General features: G+C 38.8%; 1 protein-coding gene across 1 annotated transcript in view; it reads left to right on the top strand.

Moving 5' to 3' along the window:
* Positions 1–22,565, top strand: part of afg2a (AAA ATPase AFG2A) — a 189,792-nt gene that overhangs the window by 61,397 nt on the left and 105,830 nt on the right. The gene's annotated exons all lie outside the window — the stretch shown is intronic.

Here is a 22,565-nt window from a genome sequence, read left to right on the forward strand (position 1 = left end):
AGTCTTGAATTTACAAATCTGCATTTTATACCATAACAAAATTTTTAAAATGTGTTAAATTTGATGTGGTAGGTCTTTAGTTATGTTGCCATAAACTTGTTCTCGGTATTGTGTTTAAATGTGTCTGGGAAATGTCCAAACTGCAAAGAAAGTAATGTTAGTCGAGTCAGTTCCGCCTGTTCCAACCTGACAATTTATATTGGAATTAGGAACCAATTATTGATAACTTTGTAGCCCCCAGTGAGAAATGATCGCAGAATATTCAGCCCAACACACGTGCACATGAGCTGACTTTGGGAACTTTAAGGGACGGCTCGCAAGGAAAAAGTAAGCATGGGGAAGTGCAAATTGAATAATGCCTGGTTAGAGAAAAGATCGTTGTCGACCTGGTTGACACGAGTGGAGAGGAACGGCTGTGAAATGGGCATTAAATTCTGTTCAAAGTAGTCTTAAAAAGGTCTTAAAATAGGGGTGTCCAATCCTGGTCCTCGAGGGCCGGTGTCCTGCATGTTTTAGATGTTTCCCTCTTCCACCACACCTGATGGTTATTATCAGGCTTCTGCAGAGCTTGATGATTGGCTTATCATGTGAATTAGGTGTGTTGGAAGAGGGATACATCTAAAACATGCAGGATACCGGCCCTCGAGGACCAGGATTGGACATCCCTGTCTTAAAGTCTTAAATTTAACTTGTAGAAAGCTGTAGGAACCCTGTATATCGCTGAGTCTAAAAACAACAAAGTCTATGTCACTAGAAGGAAAGACAATATGAATATACACTGCCTGACAAAAAAAACAAAGTAAATAGGTCAGATCTTTCCATTGGATAAGGACTGCAGTGATATTTATGTTTCATCTGGTAAGAAATTCTTTCATCCTAATACAGTGAGTGGCTTCTCATTTCTTAAACAACCATCAATTTACTATAGAGCATAAAAACTGGACTGTGTTTTAATGGGAAAAGGTCGTGTGGTCTTCTAAGTCCACAGTGAGCTTGTTCCAGAATGATGAAGTGATTACCCATCATGCCCAGTGCCTACAGTACAAGCCTGCAGGGGCAGTGTTATGATCTGAGGTTGCTTCAGTTGGTCATGTCTATTTTCACAACGTTACGTGTCCAAAATATGATGTCAGTGGACTACCTGAATATACAGAATAACCAGGATTTTCCACGGTGACAATGCCAGGATTTATCACACTCATGAAATTATAGTTCCAGGAGCATGAGACATCACAGACTACAGAGTCTGGACTTCATGCAGTGGGCCAACTCTCCCATCATCGATACAAGACGTGCAAAAAAACAACGCAACTCTGGATGGAAAAAATTTTGTAACATTTATTGTAACATTTATTGCCTTCTGACAAAATATTGTACCTCTGGCTCTGTTTTTGGCAGTGTATGTTTTGAGTGAAGCTGTAAGATATTTTATTGAGTTACATGTCAAGTTCAGTCACACAGTGCATATGATCAGGGCTTTTATTATGAAAGGGAATTATGGAAATGTTATATCCACAATGCATGACAGTTGACATATTTTGATGTCGTTTAACTTGAGAGATGCTTAATGGTAGAAAATGCATACTGCAGACTTAAATGTGTTGTTTTCATGGACATCTAGGTGTTATAGCACAAGTAAGTTCATTATGGTTTGTGAGAAATAACTGCAAAAATAAGAGACTGAAAATAAATGTCATGGTAGTGCTGTTTCAGAATAGGAATTCTGCAGAATATTTTATATATTCATATATGGAGATTTCCTGAAATTGTAGGTGTTTTGTGTATAAATTGTCAATTTTTATAACGATTGCATGAGTTATCAACAGTCCTGGGATTTTTTTTTTTTTTTCCTAGAAGTGAAAACCAACAGAAACACTTCTTACCTCCTTCCGTCCATTAAAAATGCATTAAAGGTGCAACTTAAACAGTTCTTTTTTCTTCCGGCCCTCCTCGAAGATCCTGCTATCAGGCATCTTTCTTTCTCAGCCCCCTCCATTTTTCTCTTTTTCTGCCCCTTTTATCCCATTCTCTTCCTCTTCCCATCTACTAAAGCTTTCTTTGGTCTCTTATCCACCCATCTCCGTCTTAATGAAATTTCCTGAGTGCTGATCAAAGACACGGTCTGTGCCTTGTCAAAAAGGACACAGGAAAGGAGAAGGTCCCAGCGCTCCTTAAGCTTCTGCTCATTCAGGCAGACGTCTGTCTCTGTCTTTTTTCTACGTTTTGTCTCCAAGTCTCCATCCCCTATTGCATGTGCAGAGCTGAAATGTTTTTACTCCTCTAAAATATAATCTCATGTGCTAATTTTTACTTTTTTTTTTTTTTTTACAAATTATCTTACCGTTTATTCATTTCCCTGAATAAAATGTTGCTGTTATGCATTCTGCAAACAATGGATATGCAAAGTCCACATTTATACAGCACAAAGAAATTTCATATCAGCATTTGTGAATGATATACATCAATGTTTTAATCACTCATGGCACTTTTGAAGGAATAAAGTCACATGCACCACAAAATCATCCTTAAAGTAAAGCCTGGCAATATTCTTAAATGTAACCAAATTGTTTTGTATTGAGCTAAAAAAAAAATTGTCATTGAGGTAAGCAAATTTAGCAGATTGACGTAAATGGTGCTTATTTGAAGCAATGCAAGTGCACAGTGATTTAAGATGGACTTTATATTATTAAATTAGGAAGTTACGCAAGTGGGCTCTCTGTTAAAATAAGGACAACAATCTTTTTCTTCAGTGGGATATTATGCAAACCATTGTTGTAAGTGGTTAATGGTTCAGTTTGACTCAATATTGGCTGGATTAGCTTACAAAGACAAAGTTAGATATAAAATGAACAACATGGCGCAACACAACAACTGAGACACAATTATTTTGATGTCCAGAAAAAGACTCCCAGAAACAAGCCATTTTTCTTTCTTGAAATGTCTGGTTTGCAATAAAAGTTCACCACTTGGCAACAACAGTATTATTAACCTTCTTGTGTTCATGTTCGGGCAATGACAAGACTTTTTTAGGGAAAGATACCAGGGTTTGATTTAATACAGGAAAAAGTCTGCAAATATATGAGGAAAAAATGACTCACACTGTTAATATTTAAAGTAAACCACTGATTTTTCCTCATTCTAACAAAAGCAGTTTTATTGCCCAGACCTAAAAACCTACCGGAGTCAGGATGCAAAGTCCTGGATTATTCGCTACAATTTTTTTCTTTTTTTACTATTGAGGAAAAGTGTCAGATCCCTCAGCGACAAAACACGTTGACATAATACATATCTGTGGTTTACAGAAATATACTGCGGCAACATTTTACCCTGGCTAATGGTTTGGAAAGAGCGTAGATGACCCATATGTAAACTGGTAGCTGAAAATCCATCGGCACTTGGAGATAATCCTGTGAGAAATCCTTCACATACAAATTTTGGGTTTACCCCCCCACCTCCCACCTCCTTACCCCACACACTAACACACACATACCACCAACCGCCACCCCCTCGTCTCAGTTCCCAGCCCACTTGTTGAGAATTGATCCATGGCTGCGGTGGGGAAATGACAGCAACTTCCTCTACCCCTCAACTGGTTGCCATCTCATTTCAAACTCCATTAGCCGTATGGCAGCGAAGAAACAGCCAGTCCATGTGGGTATTTGCATATGTGTATTTACAAAAGATGCATATAAAGAGGGAGACAAAGGGACTCTATTAACAGTAAGTAGGGGGTCAGGCCCCTGGGTGGACAGATGGGAAACCCTAGGCATCCTTCCACAGTCTGGCCTCCCTCTCAGGAAGTGGTGTCCCGGGCAGCTGAGAAATCAGATTACCTCCTGCCCACAACCCCTACTGAGTGTATGTGTGTGTGTGTGTGTGGTTAAGACCATTTGAATAAGAAACCCAGGAGGTACATTGGGAACGGAAGCTGCCAAATGGATAGATAGGCGGCCCCCGTACGCCCCCCCACCCACCCATGGTAGTTTGAAGCACCCATCTTGCCTTTACCACTCCTTCGTTGCCACTGTCACTTTACACCGGAGATGGGCAGCCATTTCCATACCAATAGCAGGATATGATGGGACAAATGAAGATTAATGGGACGCTTGGGTGTCAATGAAGTCATTGTCGGCCTTTGGTGGAGCAGAAGACGCTCCTGGGGGCCTCAGCTGTTTGACAGACAGAGTGGGAGGGATGGATGGAGGAAGAGGATGGAAAATGCCCTTTACTTTAGCTTGAAAGGAGCTGGTTTGTTGTCCATCTGTGAGCCACTAATACAGGACGGTTTCCGCTTATCAAGTCCTTTTTGTGCACCACAATGAAGCTTTTTTCACTGCGGAAGTACTTTTTACACGTTGCAAAAATCATCACAGTACATTTTTATTTCATAGACTCATGAATATGAAGTAGAACAGAAACATCCTTGTCACGGACCGTATGATTGTATGTCAGTTACAATATGAGCTTAGTATAAAAAATGTGGTCATTTATCTTCTTTGCTCTGCTGATTTTGACTGGACTAGACTTTTTCTTTTATTTATACAAAAAAGGAACTTGCAGCAATGCGTCGTGTATTACTAACACATCCTGTCGTCCAGCTTCCTGTTGCTTTTTTGTTACATCGGTGACAAATATGAATACCGGTGGATGTGCAGCAGCACATAATGACATAACGTGACGACAGTAGCTGAATCACATCCGAACCAACTAATAACAAATAACAAAAGATAAAAAATGGATCATTTTCGTCCAGGTACACCAAGTCCCACTGTTTCCTGGAATTGTTCGTTGCAACAGAGATAAATGAAAATCACAGTAAACTGCTTTATTGTATCTGTAGACGATACAGATCCAAAAACAGTCGTGGAAAAAATGATTATACCATCAAAAGTCATCAGAAACAATGGTTCTGCAATCAAGTACTAATTCCTGTGTGTGTCATGTGACTAAAACAGACAGAAAAGAAAACATGGAATGCCTAAAAGCACTATTTTTGTCAGTACAATGCCATAGATATTGATGAAAGAACTGAAGTGATCTTGGTTATTATCAAGAAAACCATGGAAAATGGACAGATATCAGCTCTGAAATTAAACTGTTATGATCTATTTTTGTTGTTATCATTATACTTGTCCAAACAAATGTACCTTTAGTTGTACCAGGCATTAAAATGAATGAGAAATTGAAGAAAACAAGGGTGGTCTAATAATTTTTTCCACAATTGTACAAATAACCTTTGATAGAATGTAAATAACTGCTGCTACTCAATCACTGTTGGAGACACGTTACTTCACTGTTCCCATTTGATACATTGTACATTTCAACTCTACTGCATCTGAGCAGAAAATATACTTTTTACTCCACACTGGACACCTTCAGTTGCCTTTCAGCATTCCCTGTATTTTTGAATCTATTGAATTTGCAGTACATTGCACAATGAGATGTTCTTTCATGTGTTAAGAAATTCTCCTCCCTAAATTAAATAAACTTTTTGAAGCACTCTCAAATCAGATGGCAATGTATAGTCTGGAAACTGAAAACAGAGCTGTTTTTCTGACCTTGTGAAAAGTTTTTACCAGTGGATGGTTCTCACAGTACAGCAACACGACAAACATGATGATTTTTTTTTTTTTTTTTTTTTTAAGAATATGAGACATTGCTTTGTGTTCAATTACCAACAGTAAACTGCAAAAATCAAAATCTTACCAAGTGTATTTTTTCTCTTTTCTAGTCAAAATATTTCATCACACTTAAAATAAGACATAATCACCTACAGAGTAACTTTTCAGTGTGATATAAGAACTTAATTTTACAAAATAGGTCTTGAAAATTTTATTTCAAGAATTTTCAGTTGTTCCATTGGCAGATTTTTTTTTTTTTTGCTTAATTCAATTTTTTTTTTGCTTAATTCAAGCAGTGCATGAGCTTTACAACAGTAAAATGAGTCTAAAAACACCAACATATTGTATTGCTATTATAGTAAAACAGTGACATTACATATAAAACTACTACTTTGACTTTTAATACCTAAAATACATCATCCTGAATGAAGATTTTCAATGCAGAACTTTTATTTTATTCAGTATATTGTGGTATTGAGTTCCACCATTCCAGATAATCCTACATATTTGTAAAATGCTCTAACCTTGGTTTAGACCCTTTATCTGCATGATGACATGCCACCAAATAACCCCCCTCTCAGACCTCCAACTGCCCCCCAGCTTAGAAAAACTTTGTACACTTCCTCTTTCCTTTGTATTACACCAATCACCCAAGCCCACCTCTGACCCTCTGTGACCGGGCGGCGGTGATTGATTTGCGCCACCGGGAATATTTATACAGGCTGTTCAGTCAGTACACTCCCCTGTCAGTCTTGTTTGTCGAGCAGCTGTCCATCCAACAAACAGGAAGTCACTTATTAGCATTTGCAGAGAGCGTGCAGTGACTCCACAGATCTGCCTGCAGACGAACATACTGTAGCGTGGGTTTGTGTTTTATATTTGACTGAATGGCCTTCGTGTTTACCTTTAACGTACACTGGGCTTCATCCGTGCTATCAGGAGGTAGGTGCGCTTACAGTGGAAGAGATTACTTGCAGATGGGTCTTTGTTTGGGACCAGAAGTCACCAACTGGGTTCTTATCAGATCAAGAGGTGAAAAGAAAACAGAAGCAACACAGTTAGAGCTGAAGGGACAGTAAAGTCTACCCTGCTGCTCTCAACAGGTACAAATAACACGGCTACGTTTAACAGTTCAAAGTTAATATGACTTCAGGATGCTGTGTGTTTCCTCACACCGTTGACTTTTGGAATATGATATATTGCGGTTTATTCTTTGAAAAAACATCATCGTAATAAACATTCTGCTGAGAGCACAAGATTACTTCCCTCTCAGATAACTGATAAGAGCAAATGTTCTTGCTTTAATATTTAGGATTTGGATATTTTTAGGTATATTTATTCTGGCAGATCATGTCCTGACGCATCAAGACCAGTGTTGGGAGTAACGTCTTACAAAAGTAATGCATTACAGTTAAGGATTACTTTTTGCTTTTTGTAATGCAGAAGTGTAAGGTATTCCTAATTAATTTTCAGTAATATTTTACTCAGTAGCACTTGCGTTACAACACACTTTTTGCCCATAATTTAATTGCTCAAATAAAAAATAAAAAAAAAAACAGCAAGACCGCGAGACTAAGGAATCAAAATTTTGGGATGAAAGTTCTATTTCCTGTTGGTGTTCAGCCAATGGGGGAAGACAGCAGAAAACAGGACACTGGCCACATGGACGTATGCTCATTACTAACCCTAACCTTGCTTTCAAGAAGCCAGTTAGCATGATCCCTGTGATCAGCAATGGCAAAGTAAGTTAACATTTCTGTGACTAGTTAGAATTCTTTATCAATTGCAGATTCATCTACTGGCATCCTCATAGTTGCACCCCCAGTTTGAACATGTAAAATGTTGGAAAAAAGATACGAGCGTTCCCACTGGGATTCAAACATTGTAAACCATAGCATTACTTACCAAGCTATCCATCTACATGTACTTCAGAGTGCAAATTTATGCATCCCAAGACTCTCCTATCTCTTGCATTGGGGGGCATTTATGATGAGAGTCTGTATGTAACTCAAAAGTAATATAGGAGTCATGTAATGCATTACAATTCTGAGACAGTAATATTGTAAGGGAAGGAATTACTTTTGAATAACAGTAACAAGTAATCTGTAATGCATTACAGTTTGGAAGTAACTTGCAGAACACTGACCTAATTTTCTTTCCCTTTGGTGTTACCTCCCACTTTTACACACTATGTTTTGGGTGAAATTGTGTCAGAATGCCTTTTGAGTCACATTACAGTTCCCCGGGCATGCTACCATATTGGAAATTTGACAACAACTTAAGGACTGTAAAATTAATTCAGCTGCCTTCTTTCAAAGGAAAAAAAAAACAAAACAACTTTGCCAGAGTCTGCTGTAATGTACCAAATTTATGGCTTGCAGCTTGTTTTACCACAAGCTGCAATCAGAGTGTCTTGTCTTTATCCTCTGATGTTGTGGATTTGACTTCTCCTTCTCCTTCTCCTCATGTCCATGGCTCCTCCCTTAGAAAATCTGCCTCATACACTGTAGTGTGGCTTCCTAACAGGAGATGGTGCCAAACTTGACATGGGTCAGATATTTTGAACATTTTTTAACAGTGCCAGACAAAGTGATGCTCTCAAAACTACCATATAAATGAAAACTTACACTGTGCAACCTGATGACCTAACCTGGTTGTTGGATAAAGATAGAAACCCTTTGTGTGAAGCACTTTTAAGCTAACTAAACCAATTACTGTTGCATAAAAACAGGCTGAACTATTGTGAGAAACTTTACAAGGGTGTCCTAAATTTATCTATGCCCATTTTTTTTTCCTAGGATTTGCTAAAATGAAGCTCTTTGTGATTTGACATGAACTTATCAACCTTCTGAGATATTTCATCAACCTCTATGGTCTGGGGATCTTCTGTCCTGACACATACTTCATCTAATAACACAAAGTGAAGCAGTTATTGTGCAACATGTGACCATTTCACGGTCACTTTTCATAATTGCAGGTCATGCTTGTCTTCACAGAGTCAGTGCTGCTTTTATAACTTTTAATTTCGGACCCACTGATTGTGACTGTCCAAAGAACTGCATTAACTCAACCAAAACCACCTCCTCTACTGTACACTATAATTTCATGCACATGACTTCGGTGCATCTGGCCCCGTGTCCTCTTTCCAGCAAATGTTTGGTGCATGTTGATAAAAGTGCATTAATTCCGAATGTCCCTCTGTAGCCTACTGGGCTGCAGCAGGAGTCATATAAAGTAAATACCCGACATCAGGCCAGCCTGAACATCTGCCAGTGTTTTCCTAGCCAGTCTGGATGTTGCTAATTGTAATCACAGTTGAATTCCTGCAGACTGTAATTAGTGGGCCACTCGGTAAATATTCAGGCATTAGCTAAGTGAAGCTTTGATTCTCTCTCTTGCCCTTGCATTCAGTGCCTGTGTTTGCCTGTGTTTGTGTGTGTTTATGTGTGCATGTCGTCACTTTCCAGTCATGTATGCCTGCATGGTTGTGTCCCAGATTTTAATCAGCGTTGTTCAGTAAATGATTTATGCTTTTGTTTTCACCTGCCTGCTCAGCCAGGATGGTGGGATTTCCCTCCTCGTGCACTATTGAAGAAGTGACAGACAACTTATAAATCACATACAGGAAACTTTTATGTATTCCATTGTGATTGGAACTCATTGTCGTGATTTACCCTACACCTAGCTGTTAATTTCAGGGATAATTTACCTGTCAGATGCACTTTTGGAATCTTTTAAAAAGCACTATATGTAAGGTATGCATGTGCTCACATTAAGTTTGGGATGAAGTCTGTTTTGTTTTGTTATTTTACTAACTTTAGCTAATTCCACTTTGAAGCTAAGAACAGTCACAGTATTCTGTGATATTCTGTAACTGATTTCTGTAGGGGGTTTGCTTCCGTTTTCTTCCGTGCACACAAATGTAAGTACATTTTACACATTGAACTTTTTCCAAAGTACTTTGTGTCAAACTGTCAACCCAAAAACCAAAGATTTTCAACTTAAACAGAGATAAAACAGTGAAAAGCAAAACCAAATCCTCACTTTTTGGCTGAATCCACTGAATATTTGGCCTAAAGTAAATACATGTATCTGACAGGAATCTGTGTAAGTCTCTACAAATACCTCTTCGTCCCGACTTTAATAAGCTTCAAAACATTTCAGTCTTTGTTATTTGTCCTTGCAGGAGTTTCACTTTGTGAATGCATTTTTGTTTTACCTTTTCTTTGGCACCTGAGCCGTGCCTCCTCTCAACAGGAAACAACCCTTAGCTAAAAGAGCGCCTATAAGCCAGCCAGTCAAAACAGGCCATATTTTATTTTGTGTTGGACTGACATTATCATCTCCCAAGCTTTGCTCTCCTCTCGTGATGAGCCAAGCATGATGGAATCTCTATTGGTGCTGTCTTAAAGGATTAGAGCTTATTCAGTGTTTTTTCCTGACTGCACAGTTCTGAATAGGGCCCCGCTGCCACAGTACAGGGCGTCCTGCTGAAACTGAGCTGAGCTGTCAATATCATCAACACTCCAGCTAATTGTCCCTCTCAACTTAACTGCTGCATTCATATCGTCACACTAAATGGAACTTTTTGAGCGTTTTAATCCAGACCACACTGTTTTAAGCTCCCAGTGTAAACCACAAGGCACAGTTTTAATCTTTTCTTTTTTTCTTCCACTGTTTTGAGAGTAGTCAAAGCATGTCCTACTCTCGTTGTGTTTCTTCGATGCAGTAATGAGAAGGCACAGTGAGAGCTCTGGCTTGTGGCTTAGTGAAGCTACAGTGGCAAAAGAAAACAAAAAGTGTGTGTGTGTGTGTGTGTGTGTGTGTGTATATATATATATATGTATATATATATATATATATATATATATATATATATATACACACACACACACACACACACACACACACACACATATATGTATATATGTGTGTGTGTGTGTCTTTCCAAGCAAGTAATGGGATACCACCTAGGGATAGATGAGCTCTGGGAAGCTGTGTGCATGTGTGTGTCTGTTTGTGAGCACTGGGGGAGCTGGATCCCCAGGCAAGTATCAAACTTCAAGGGCTGTATTAGTATCAGCTTACACATGTGTGCATCCAAGAATACCACCGCAAAAGCCTCCAATCTGACCAGACGCACAAAAAACCTGCACAACCACACTTTAGACAGGTTATCTATCCATAAAAACCATCTAACTCAGTCTGGGGACATGTGCAACCTGATTAATCAACTTTAAACTTTTGGAATAAATTATGTGTTCTAATAGAAGTCTTTTTGTGTTATCGTAGCTTTTGATCAAGGTCCAAGTATCCTCCACACATCCTCTCTGTGTTAAGATGTCCATAATAAGAGTAAGACCTACCATTTATAAGTAAATAGATGGATTGCACTTCCGTCAGCTCCTCCTCTGTTTTGGTGAGCAAGAAAGAGAGAGAGAGGGGAAAAAAAAAGATGAGGATGATGGAGGGAGGTGTGTGTCGGGGGGGGGAGTTAGGGAGGGATAGGGAGGAAATGAGGGCTCTTTGTGCTCTGCTACCTGGCAGACATCTCCAGCATGTGTCGTCTTGCCTCTTGGCAAGCTGAGACCACCGGCGCCCTTGGAATGCTCTCAGTTCAGGAAATCTCGTTTATTCTCATAAATGCTGCTCCTAACCCCTCTGCTGCAGAGCTGCTGGAGAGCTGCTCTCTGGGTGTCTGTCTTTACTGAAATTATTCCGCTCTCGTCCTGTTTATCCCTAATAGTGCATGTTATGATTTTTAAAGTGTATTTGTAGTCTATGTTGTTTACTATACCACTAGGTGTAATAGAAATAGCCTTGTCAGTCACTTTATTGTCCATACGGAGGTGACTATAAGTTTAAAGTGGTGATAACGTTACAAATCACCAAACATAATTTTAATGGAAATATTACAAGGCCGTTTTTTTAATGCAGTGACTGAACTAAGTACTGTCACCCAAATGACAGCTGTTACTTGCTTTTTTGCTTATTTTCATTTCATGCAGCTGTTTTTATGAGCTCATGACAATTTGACGATTTAGAGATACTTGGTTCTCACTGGACAGCGATTCTACAAACATCTGAAGATCTTATAGAATATGACACATATTCCTAAACTTCGCAAAGTTCATTGTATGAAAGTAAGAAGTATAATCATATCAGAAATGAGATGATTATTGATTTTCTTTATGAAAGTGGAAGAAGATTGTTCCCAGGAGAAGTTTGTCTAAGAAGATTTCACTAAGGCCACATGAACAGCAAAGGATAGGATCAGTTTTAAAGACATAACAAGATGTCATAAACCGTATATTAAAAAAGTGTAAAGTTACAAAATCAAGAGATATAGCAAGACAAAAATGGTGTTAAAGATGTAACAATACAAAAAGACTGCAAAAGAACTAACAAGATGCAAATATGTATTTTACTCGACATGCTTTTGATGATGGAAGAAGCAGTAAAAATGCAGACATCATGGCAGTTTATGGTGCAGTTTTTTAAAAAAGAGCCCTGAGGAGACATGAAGTAGGGAACCTAATTCCTATTTCAGAGAATAATGGTATTACAGTCAATCGGGAAAAGTTTTTTTTTTTTGGTTCCTGTTCAAATTTTGCCAATATTTAGGCATATGGTCATCAGTCAAAACCATCCATCATCCATTTGTCCATTTTTCCATCCATTTGACCAACCTACCTACTTACCTACCAACCTACTTATCTACCTACCAACCTACTTAGCTACCAACTGACTGACCAACTGCCAGATTAACAGGGGTATCAACAGATATCATCTGTATAAATAATGCCACAATTCAAACAACTGCAAAAAATCCTGTATTTTTCACCACTGACCACCATTCACATTGCATCACCGAAAAGCGGAACACTTTAAGTTTCTATTAGTTTTACTAGGCTCTGAGCCTTTAGGTGGTCAGTGCTCTAGCTAAACTACTCAACAGAATCTAATATGATGCAAATGAGCTCAGCCTTAAAGGGGTCATATTTTGCTCAACCCACTTTTATTAGTCTTTGGCTCATTTATTTGTGTATTTGGACCCTAATAGTTCATAAAGTTAGAATTTGAACCCTCCAGGTGCTGCAAAGCTATCTTTACTTTCATTCCGGCAAAAATTGAGTGGATTTCTACAACCCATTTTAATTCCTACTTAATTTGTTGTTTTATAACTAGTTATGTCATGACATTTGCACATATAAGGTCAAGACTTCCGACAAACATTTCTCAGAGTACGACATAACTGTTTGTCAGCAGCAGCAGTTGTAGTTCATACTGAAAATATGTCCAAACTTCGAGCCGATTACCTAAAATGTTTAGTTGTTGGTTGTACTGATGAACACAAGTGGCTGAACGGGACAGAGCGCGCAGTCAACAACCCGGAAGGAGGTGGAGTCATTTACATTTAAAGGGCCAGAACTCAAAATGACCTTATTCGTGTCATTACTCAAAAATAGGGTTGAATTAATGAAGAATTCAGACCCAAGCATAGCATTTACAGTTTATGTAGATCACAGGGAAATGTTTTAAAATGTCTAATTCCACTTAAAAAAGCAAAATATCACTCCTTTAAAAAGCAGTAAAAGGCAACATTCATGAAACTAAAATGCTAATATATACAATAACAAAACACTAATAGGTACTGTTTTATTGCACAATGACTACTTGTACTGTTTATCCTTGATGTATAGTTTGCTGATAATACATACTTTTACTGGCAAAGTTTTGAAACCTTTACTTGTAGTGGAGTGTTATTACAGTCTGCAATTTGTAGGATATGAATACCTCTTCTTAATATCTGCAAAAATCCAATATCCAGCCTTTCATACTGTTATATTCTAGTTTAATGTAAGCTTCACTGTGTTCAGTGTGCTGTTGCTGGGACACTATTACCATGAGTCAACAGCACAGAGGCAGAAGTTTTATGAATAACTGCATCCGAATTTTGAGAACCACTAAATGCTTCATTGCTGTGATAAAAACACAGTATTTTGACATCATGATTCAATCTCGGAAGCATGTTTACCGCATATTTTAAATTTAGTATTGGTTAAACGCGAGGGAAGGAGTCATCATTCGCCACCGCCAGCATCCAGTCAGACCCACATACAGAATGGAAGCTGGTAGGGGCAGCTAGGAGGTGGGGTGGGGTGTGGAGGGAGGGCAACAAATAATACCCCCTTTGTATGTTCCAAATATCCCCTGCTGAAGCCCCCTGAGCCTGGCTCTCTGCTCGGGGATCCCAACACCACATTAAGAGCTGCTTACAAGTGGATAAGGTGTAAGTTTTGGGGGGGATTTGAAATGGGAGTGGGAGAAGGAGGAGGGGGTTTCAGTTATGTCGCAAAGGGAACTGGAGTGTGCGATATAGAAAAGGTTTGTTCGGGTTTTTTTTTTTTTTTTTTTTTTTTGTTCATTTCAACAAGAGCCAGTGCCATGTTTGGAGAATGGCTAGACAAATGGGCTATTATTTGCTGCAGTCATTTCAGAGGCGTACTGGACAGTCCGGGGGAGTAATGGTATCCCAACGTATATCCTCTGCCGGCTTCAGTCGTCTTCATCAAGATTTAAGTTACTCGAAGCTGAAATGAAATCAATCCCACCAGGCCTTCTGTGACGAACACCATTTGGCTGTCAGTGTAGGAGTTGGGTTTCTATGAGCTGAAGCTATATGTACAGTATATACATCAGTGTTAGTTAAACATAGGGTTAAGTAGTCTTAAGTTTAGAGAGAGCGGAAAATAATTTACAGATTACAGCTAAAGAGTATTTACCTTATTGATAGTTATCTTTATTTTCTGATTAATCTTTTGTTTTCGATGCTAAACTTATGAACAAAAATATAAGCAGATGTTTCTTGGAGCTTGAGGTGACATCTTTGAATAAAACTTAATATAACTGAAAAAAAAAACAACAAAAAACTGGAAATCTCCTTATCTGAGAAACCGAAACAGCAGATGATAACATTTGTTTTAAAGCATTATCATCAAAATACTTGGTTTTGTTAATCTGCTGTCACCTGCATTGCTTTATTTCCTTTTTAAAGAATAAGGAAAGTCTATAAGAATTGAACTATTATAAAAATCTGTTTAAAACTGGTAACTGAGGCTGCTTTTAAGAGCTGTTTTTTTTCCTCACCTCATCTTTTAATGCAAAATGAATGTTTAAACGTCCTTTGACTCTGCACAATTATACCCCACAATCCAAGTATCTAAGTACTGCTGGAATTTTTCTACACTTTCTAAATCATAAATCACACCATCACAGATGTTTGACTCAGATATGTGATTCCACTTGAAAGCTTTGTGCCACTTTACAGTATGACACAGCACCATGATGTATGTCATTTACACAACAAAGGAAAGCCTTCAACTTGCTAACACTTGTTGGCTAATGTCATGTGTCCAATCCACTTCACAAAATGCAGTAGTAAAGAAGAGTGTAAGAAAAAATAACATGATTTGGTCCATGAATTTGGAACGATTCTGCAATCATGTTGAGATATTACATTGACTGTGTTTCCTTGCAGATATTTCAGCTTTTTGCCCTTATTTTGAAGGAGATAATATTCTAAGGAAGCTGTTTACATGGCTGATAAAAAAAAAAGAATATTCCACTAATAGTTCTGATTATATGCAGCTATTGATATGGATGCTTCTATGAAACTGGATTCATTTTGGTATCTGGCACTTTGCCAGCTTTTTAGACCCAATTATATAAGAGAAATTTAGACATATTTCCTCCCAGGATGTACCTAATGATGACCTCAGATGAATGCCAAACAATTATACTCTTGCTTTGAGCCATCACAATATTATTGAATTTTTAATAAAATATTGGGACCAAAATTGGGACAAGAAAAACTACCTAGGTGTCAGTGCATTTGATCTCAACCACAGGGCTGTAAATGGTCTTACATAGCACTATAAATAAAGACACTGTGTTAAATTTGATAATCCTAGTGGTTTTTCTAACCCAGACATACGGGTTTTTCATGAATCCTCTGTCTCATTCCAGGTTTTGTATGCAACCCATTGTGTCCACTTGCATTACATACAGAACCTGGCCATTTAAACGCATATGTATCGTGACTGATTTTGCAACAGAGGTCATTTTTATGAAACACTCTGCCTTGCATAATTAGTTCAATTCCCAAAATGTACCTGTGAAAGAATAAAGAGATATTAAAAAAAAAAAATAGTGTGTAATTTTCATATCCTTTTGACCGTGTTACATGCAGATTTTTGTATTAAATATGATGTAGAATAATATAAAAATGTGTTTTATCGGAAAAATAGGTTCTCTTTTATCTCAGTAAGTATTTATTTCTGAAATAGACCCAAAGTGCTTCCAAACCTGCTTCATAACATTAGTCTTCATCTGGTTTGATTTTTTAGCCAACATGTTCTGTTTTTCGAGACCAGTTTCATAGAAGCACCCAAATGTACATTGAATTAAAATATGTACGACTTGTAATAAATATATAAACCAGAAAGGTTGGCTTTTTTCAACACCGTAAATTCTTAACTCCTTATTGCAGTGAGAACCGTAATGCTAATAAACAAAGTCATGCAAAATTCAGACTTGCACGTACTTGAAGGTAGATTCTGTTCATTTAAATGTTATTTTGTTTTTGTCTTAATTTGCTTTGTTTTTTTAATTTTGTTTCTTTGCATGTTTGAAATAAATCGATGAATAAATAAATAAATAAATAAATAAATAAGCTTAAATGCACAAGACCTTATAGCAGGCTCAGAATAGAAGTGGGGCTAGCTTAGCATGCTAACATAATGTTATGTATGGATCTACAGGGGTTGGACAAAATAATGGAAACACCTTCACCTCAAGATGATAATGCCCCAATCCATACAGGTAGAATTGTTAAAGAATGGCATGAGGAACATTCTAATGAAGTTGAGCATCTCGTATGGCCGGCACAGTCCCCAGACCTCAACATTATTGAGCATTTATGGTCAGTTTTAGAGATTCAAGTAAGACGTCGATTTCCACCGCCATCGTCTCTAAAAGAGTTGGAGGGTATTCTAACTGAAGAATGGCTTAAAATTCCTTTGGAAACAATTCACAAGTTGTATGAATCAATACCTCGGAGAATTGAGGCTGTAATCGCCGCAAAAGGCGGACCTACACCATATTAAATTATATTTTGTTGATTTTTTAAGGTGTTTCCATTATTTTGTCCAACCCTTGTAGGTACCCCAGCAAGTCATTCATCTCGACCTCATTCTTGCAAAGTATTAGTTAGTTTCTGTACAATGCATATAAATGTAAAAAGGCATAAGTCAGCAGTTAAAAACCTCAACTGAGATGCATATTCTGAACCCAAACCTGCATACTATCAGCACAGTTTAATGCACTGATGCTTGTGAGTATAAATACAGAGGTTGAATTTCCCTCACATACAAAATGATGCCTATTGTGTAATATCCAAACAGAAGTGCATGATTCTTTTCTATTGAGAGTAATATTTGAATATTAATGTGGAGTGAAAGAAATGAGGAAAAAAAAAAAAAGTCAGATGTCTTTGAGGCTACAGGGATTTGGCAGATAGATCAGAAAGAGGATGGTGCAGTGTCATTTCATTTCCTCTTTCACAGGCTCCTCTTGATGAATGACCGTGTGAAAGGCGGCTGTTTCTTTAGGCCCGGGATGGCGCGCTTGTGTGTTGGTGTATGAAAGTGTTGAAGAAAATTTTACTGCCTGTCATCTCTGAAGTCGGAGTAATTTACGGCTGTCAGGAAGTCCCCAGAAGCGCTCTCATACCTAAAAAGGCCTTGACTTGGGTCAGATGGGGGATGTGTCACACCTACAAAATGCTCTCATGTATTTCTTGTGTCAAAGGGCCACAGGGGGGTCCCAGCCTAAATCCTGTTGCCTGATAAATGAAAGAATTTCAGAGGTTGCCTGGTCCACTGTCCTCCGGGCCAGACCCCAGAACTAATCTCTTTCATCTCCTCTTCTTGCTTGCGGGGGTGGAGGTGGGTGAGGGGATGCTACAGTCCTCCTCCTCCTCCTCAGGGTTCTTTCACCTCAGGGAGATGTGGCCGAGCCCTCCTTCTCGTTCGGCCTTCCCGCTTATGCCGTATTCCTTCACTGATCCCTCCGTTCTGTTCCCCGACCTCCCTTGTTCCCTCTCTCCTCGTAGCCGTCCCACTTGCTCCCCTCATTCCTCCCCTCCACCCCCCCCTTGGGCCTCTGAGCTGGACTGCCTTCCCTTTGGCTTTCCCCTCTTCCTTCCTTCCTCAGTTCCTCCACTAATAGCTCCCTTGTTCCTGACTAGTCAGGGCTGCCAGTTGAGCGGTCATTCGTGGAAGATTCATTCGCAGCACGGTAATTGTAAACAGACAGAAAAAGAGAGAGAGAGAGAAAGAGAGAGAGAGTGGGACATTCGAGTATTAAACCTACTGGTTGCAGACAGAACGCAGAATGGAGCAGCTCTTAACGCCATGTCTTTTTTTGGACTCTTCTCTCCTCCTTTTCTTCTCCTTCTCATAATCTCCATCATCTTTATTAGTCATCCGGTTGCCCCCCACCGCCACCACTACCACCACTCACCCACCTCCACGTAGTGTCTCTCCCTCTCTGCCTTTCCTATTTTCTGCCCCTCATAATTCAGGCAGTACTTGCATCCATGGGTGATCTGTGTCTTGTTTCACTGCTAAATGTTGCATGGAATTATGTTACGCCCTTGAATACTTAATAGAGCCCAGATACACGCTTGTTATGTTGTTTTGCTTTCCAGAAATGGAGGTAGATGTTTGTACATCAGCCACAGGGTTCCTGACCCTTCAACACTCACTTTAGTCTTTTGGTTCATTTTATAGCATTGAAAACGCTAAGCAGAGTAGAGTTAGGCTGAACATAAGTGATCTGAACTATATTATTTATAGTTTTAAGTAGCTATTATTAAGTTTAAGTCATTACAGCTAAATTATTAGCACTGAAAAGAGGCTCATATGTGAAACATTTGGCTTTAAGAAGTCTAATGAAACATACACCACCGCAATAATAATGTGATCACAGTTGCTATTTTCAGAAATACATTTTTGTTATTGTTGTTTAAATATGTGAGATTTGAAGGTTTCTTAATCTTTACTTGCAGCTTCAATGATTAACGTAATTAGTTGTTAAAGCTGCGTATGACTTTTGTCACCAATTTTTCATCAAATTTGTAAAACCATGGTATGTACACAAACAGACGACTTGTGATGGAGTACACTTCGAAGTTGTTCACCGCAAGGGGAGTGATTCAGGTGTGTTTGCATGGAAAGACTTGTGGATTCATGATACTTAGGCTATGACTCAGGTTTTACAGATTTGATGAAAAATTGGTGGTGAAAGTCATATGCAGCTTTAACATAAAATTTATCAGCAAGTATTTTAATAGCTGATTAAAAGTCTGAGTCTCAGATTTAAAAATCGGAATTCTATGCAAAAAATTGACTTACTCGTTTCTAGTCTATTTTCACAGGACTTTCAATCATATTTTTTCACCATTCTGAATCATCTTGAACCAGAGTTGTCCTGAAAAACAATTTCAAGTTGTCCTGAAATTAATGTGAATCATCCAAAATTTAAAGTCTTTGTTGTTCTGTCTGATCATTATGTGAAAAGGGTGACCACTTCAAGAAATAACACACTGTTAATAATAGTCATCAACTTTTGTTAAATCATGCCATATTAAACTGAAGGGATGAGACCTACTGACCTTTGGGAATAATCATCATTTTTCACTGTTGTGTGACATTTTATGGAGCAAATTACTAATTAATTGAATGAATGAGAAAATAATTGATTGTTTAATCAGACTCTTTTACTTTTCAGATGGTTTAAGTAACAGTAATCAACAGTAATAATCATTAGGTGCAGCCCCAGTATGTGTATTTATAAACTAGTTTCATTTATGTTCTTTATTTAACCAAGTGAAATCTTTGTTGTGATTACATCTGTTTTAGAAAGAATAAACTTTCATACTTACATACTTACATACTCAAACAAATTTGATACAGTATATGGTTATGTACAACAATTTTAGAGCCAATTCACACCAACCAAGTGTATTGTCTTCTCGATCCTTTCAAATACACTTACAGTAAATTCTCCCAAAGTAACAAGTTGTGACAGTTTCAGGTCCTTTAGTAAATCATTCCATTAAGAAGAAGCAGCGTATCGACGAGATGCATTCCCAAACTCCAATCTGACTCTGAGAAACACCATATGTAGGATGTTCTGAAAGTGTAGACCAGTGCAGTGGGTTTTACACATATATGTGTATATATAAAGATTAAATGGAATCAACCCAGTATGCCTTTTTCACCTCCCCGTGCGTCTCAACATGTATTCATTTAACGTTATTATTCCTATTCTCTGTATCAGTTAAAGTCATACCATTAATTGCAGTTCAGGTTCGTTCATTGCTGTGGTGTGATTTTTACGTAAGAGTGAATTTCTTCAAGTTGCCTCAGTAACTCGGAAATGTTTTATTGGCTGGTGGAAACGGTAAGTGTGTGTGTCTAAGTGAGAGTCCAGTTGTGCCAGGCAACCAAACCTGCCGTCGACCTCAAACGATCGCTGCTTCTACTTCTACTTCCATCTCCTTTTAGGTCATTTATTCCCACACTCTCTCTGGCAGCTTTTTGGAAACACACTGAACCAGTACCATCCTCTCTCGTCTCCTTGAACCCCTCTTGATCTCCAGCTGTTTTCCTCTAAGTCAGAGTGAAGTCACCTGGTTTGCCAACTGACAGATGTCCATTTACCTGCATCCCATGCAATGCACACACACCTTGAATGGAAAGCTACATGGGAGTGTTTACTCATCTGCGCCTTGACACAAAACCACTAAAAGACCACATACCTGGCTATAAACATACCACAGTAATCTTTAGCTTTGTGATCTCCTGTGTGTTTTCACTCACAGTTAGCTTTTGTTGCGTGCAATAAACATGACTCAGTCGTTAGGTCACGGGTAAACATTTGTGTTCAGATAATGCACTTTCCACAAGCCATTATAGGGAACGCTTATTACATATACAAAAAAACTGGCTTCCACATGAATGGGGCATTATTTAGTCTCTAAATAGTTTTACAACATGTGCTGCACACATAAAAACTTTTACAAACAAAGAATGACTTGAGTCGTAATTAAGATTTATTAACCTTTTCTTTAGAAAGGCTGTTGCTGATTTTTTTTTTGGGGTTGCTTTGATAGGACAAAGACCGTTCCATCCTATCAAAACAGGTTCTCAATGCCAGTTTGTTTGCACCGGAAAAAATAACATTATTTAAAAGGAGAAGCTGAGTACCTTCGTGTTTTAAGGGGTGGCTTAATGGAATGCTTTCTATTGTTAAAATGGAACAGGTTTTTTTATAACAAATGTAGCACAAAAAAAACATTTTCAATAGTTACAGAAGCCAGTGTTTGCTTTGCTTATTGAGACAGTATAAATGCAATGTAGGAGTTGTGTTGATGTTTACCTGTTGTTTTTTTCTTTATGCATGAAACCTGTTTGGATGGATGGATGGATGGATGGATGGATTGGCAGGTAGATGGGTGGATGGGTGGGTGGGTGGGTGGGTGGATGGACGGATGGACGGATGGACGGATTGGCGGGTGGGTGGACAGACAGACGGACGGACGGATGGATGGATGGATTGGTGCCTAGGTGGGTGGGTGGATGGACGGACGGACGGACGGATGGATTGGCGGGTGGACGGACGGACGGACGGATGGATGGGTGGATGGATGGACGGACAGACGGATGGACAGACAGATGGATGGATGGATGGAACATACCATTCCCACAATGGGGAGTCTAGATTGACCAGTTAACTTTTAACAGCACATGTCTTTGGAAGGAAACAACCCATGTACAGACTGGTAGAACATGCAAGTTAAAAAGCTAAAAACATTAAATATCAAAATATATTGCTTCTAAAATCATGAAATCACTGTACATGTAACTTGATATTACTGCTCTGGATGCTAGAACTTTTGGTCCTGCTCTTTCTTAAACCTCAAAATGCCATGAATGTAACCACAGTATGTTTCCCTGTATGATCTCCTCATGCTTCCATATCTTCTGAGCATGTGTTTACAACATAGAAATCTTTTCCTATGGTCCATCCCACACCCCACGCTGATTTATTTCCCTTAAAAAAAAGTGGAGGAAACTAAAAAAAGAATGAGGTTGAGTGTTCACTGCGGCGATATACTCGTGCTGCCCTTAAAAACGCTCATTTTGAGCCTTGATTACGGTGTACTGTTTCTGTCAAGACAAACAAAGCGCACTAAATGCAGCACGGCCAATTGGTCCAATCCCGAATTAAGGCGGAGGGAAATGGAGAGAAACCAATTAGGAGACGGAAGCCACTAATTAAAAGCTGCATGCTCTACAGATTGCATCAATTTTATTTTCTTTAGCAATGGCCAGAGCCATAATTTCAGAGCTTGCTTGTACGCCAGTGCACATTCCAGGACAGCTGCCTTCTGTGTTTGGAAAGTCCTTGTGCACAGAGGCAGCACTGTCCTTCCTCTGTCCCTTGTTGGTACAGGAATGAGGAAAACAAAAAAGCACAAACTTTGGAAATTTGGAAAAATCCTGGATACTCCGCAACAGTCAGAATAGACGAGAAACCATTCATTAGACTTTTTCAACGAGAGTCTCTTTGCAGAAATGTTTCCCCTTCCTGGATTAGGTTCCATGGATAGCTGCCAATACATTTTGTGTGTTGTGAATCGGAGATTGCATTATGCTCGAGTGGTTTGGGTGGTTAACCAATACGCTTGCTTTGGAAAGCTGCAGGGAAACGCTGAGCACCTGAGGAAAGCCACAGGGTTGCTCTGATCAGTGGGCTCACAAAAGACCGGGACCTGTATTCTTGAGAAGTTCCAGGAGGAATAGTGTGGATTTG

The sequence above is a fragment of the Sphaeramia orbicularis genome, chromosome 10 (genome assembly GCF_902148855.1).
Source record: "Sphaeramia orbicularis chromosome 10, fSphaOr1.1, whole genome shotgun sequence".
In the NCBI taxonomy this organism is placed as follows: Eukaryota; Metazoa; Chordata; class Actinopteri; order Kurtiformes; family Apogonidae; genus Sphaeramia; species Sphaeramia orbicularis.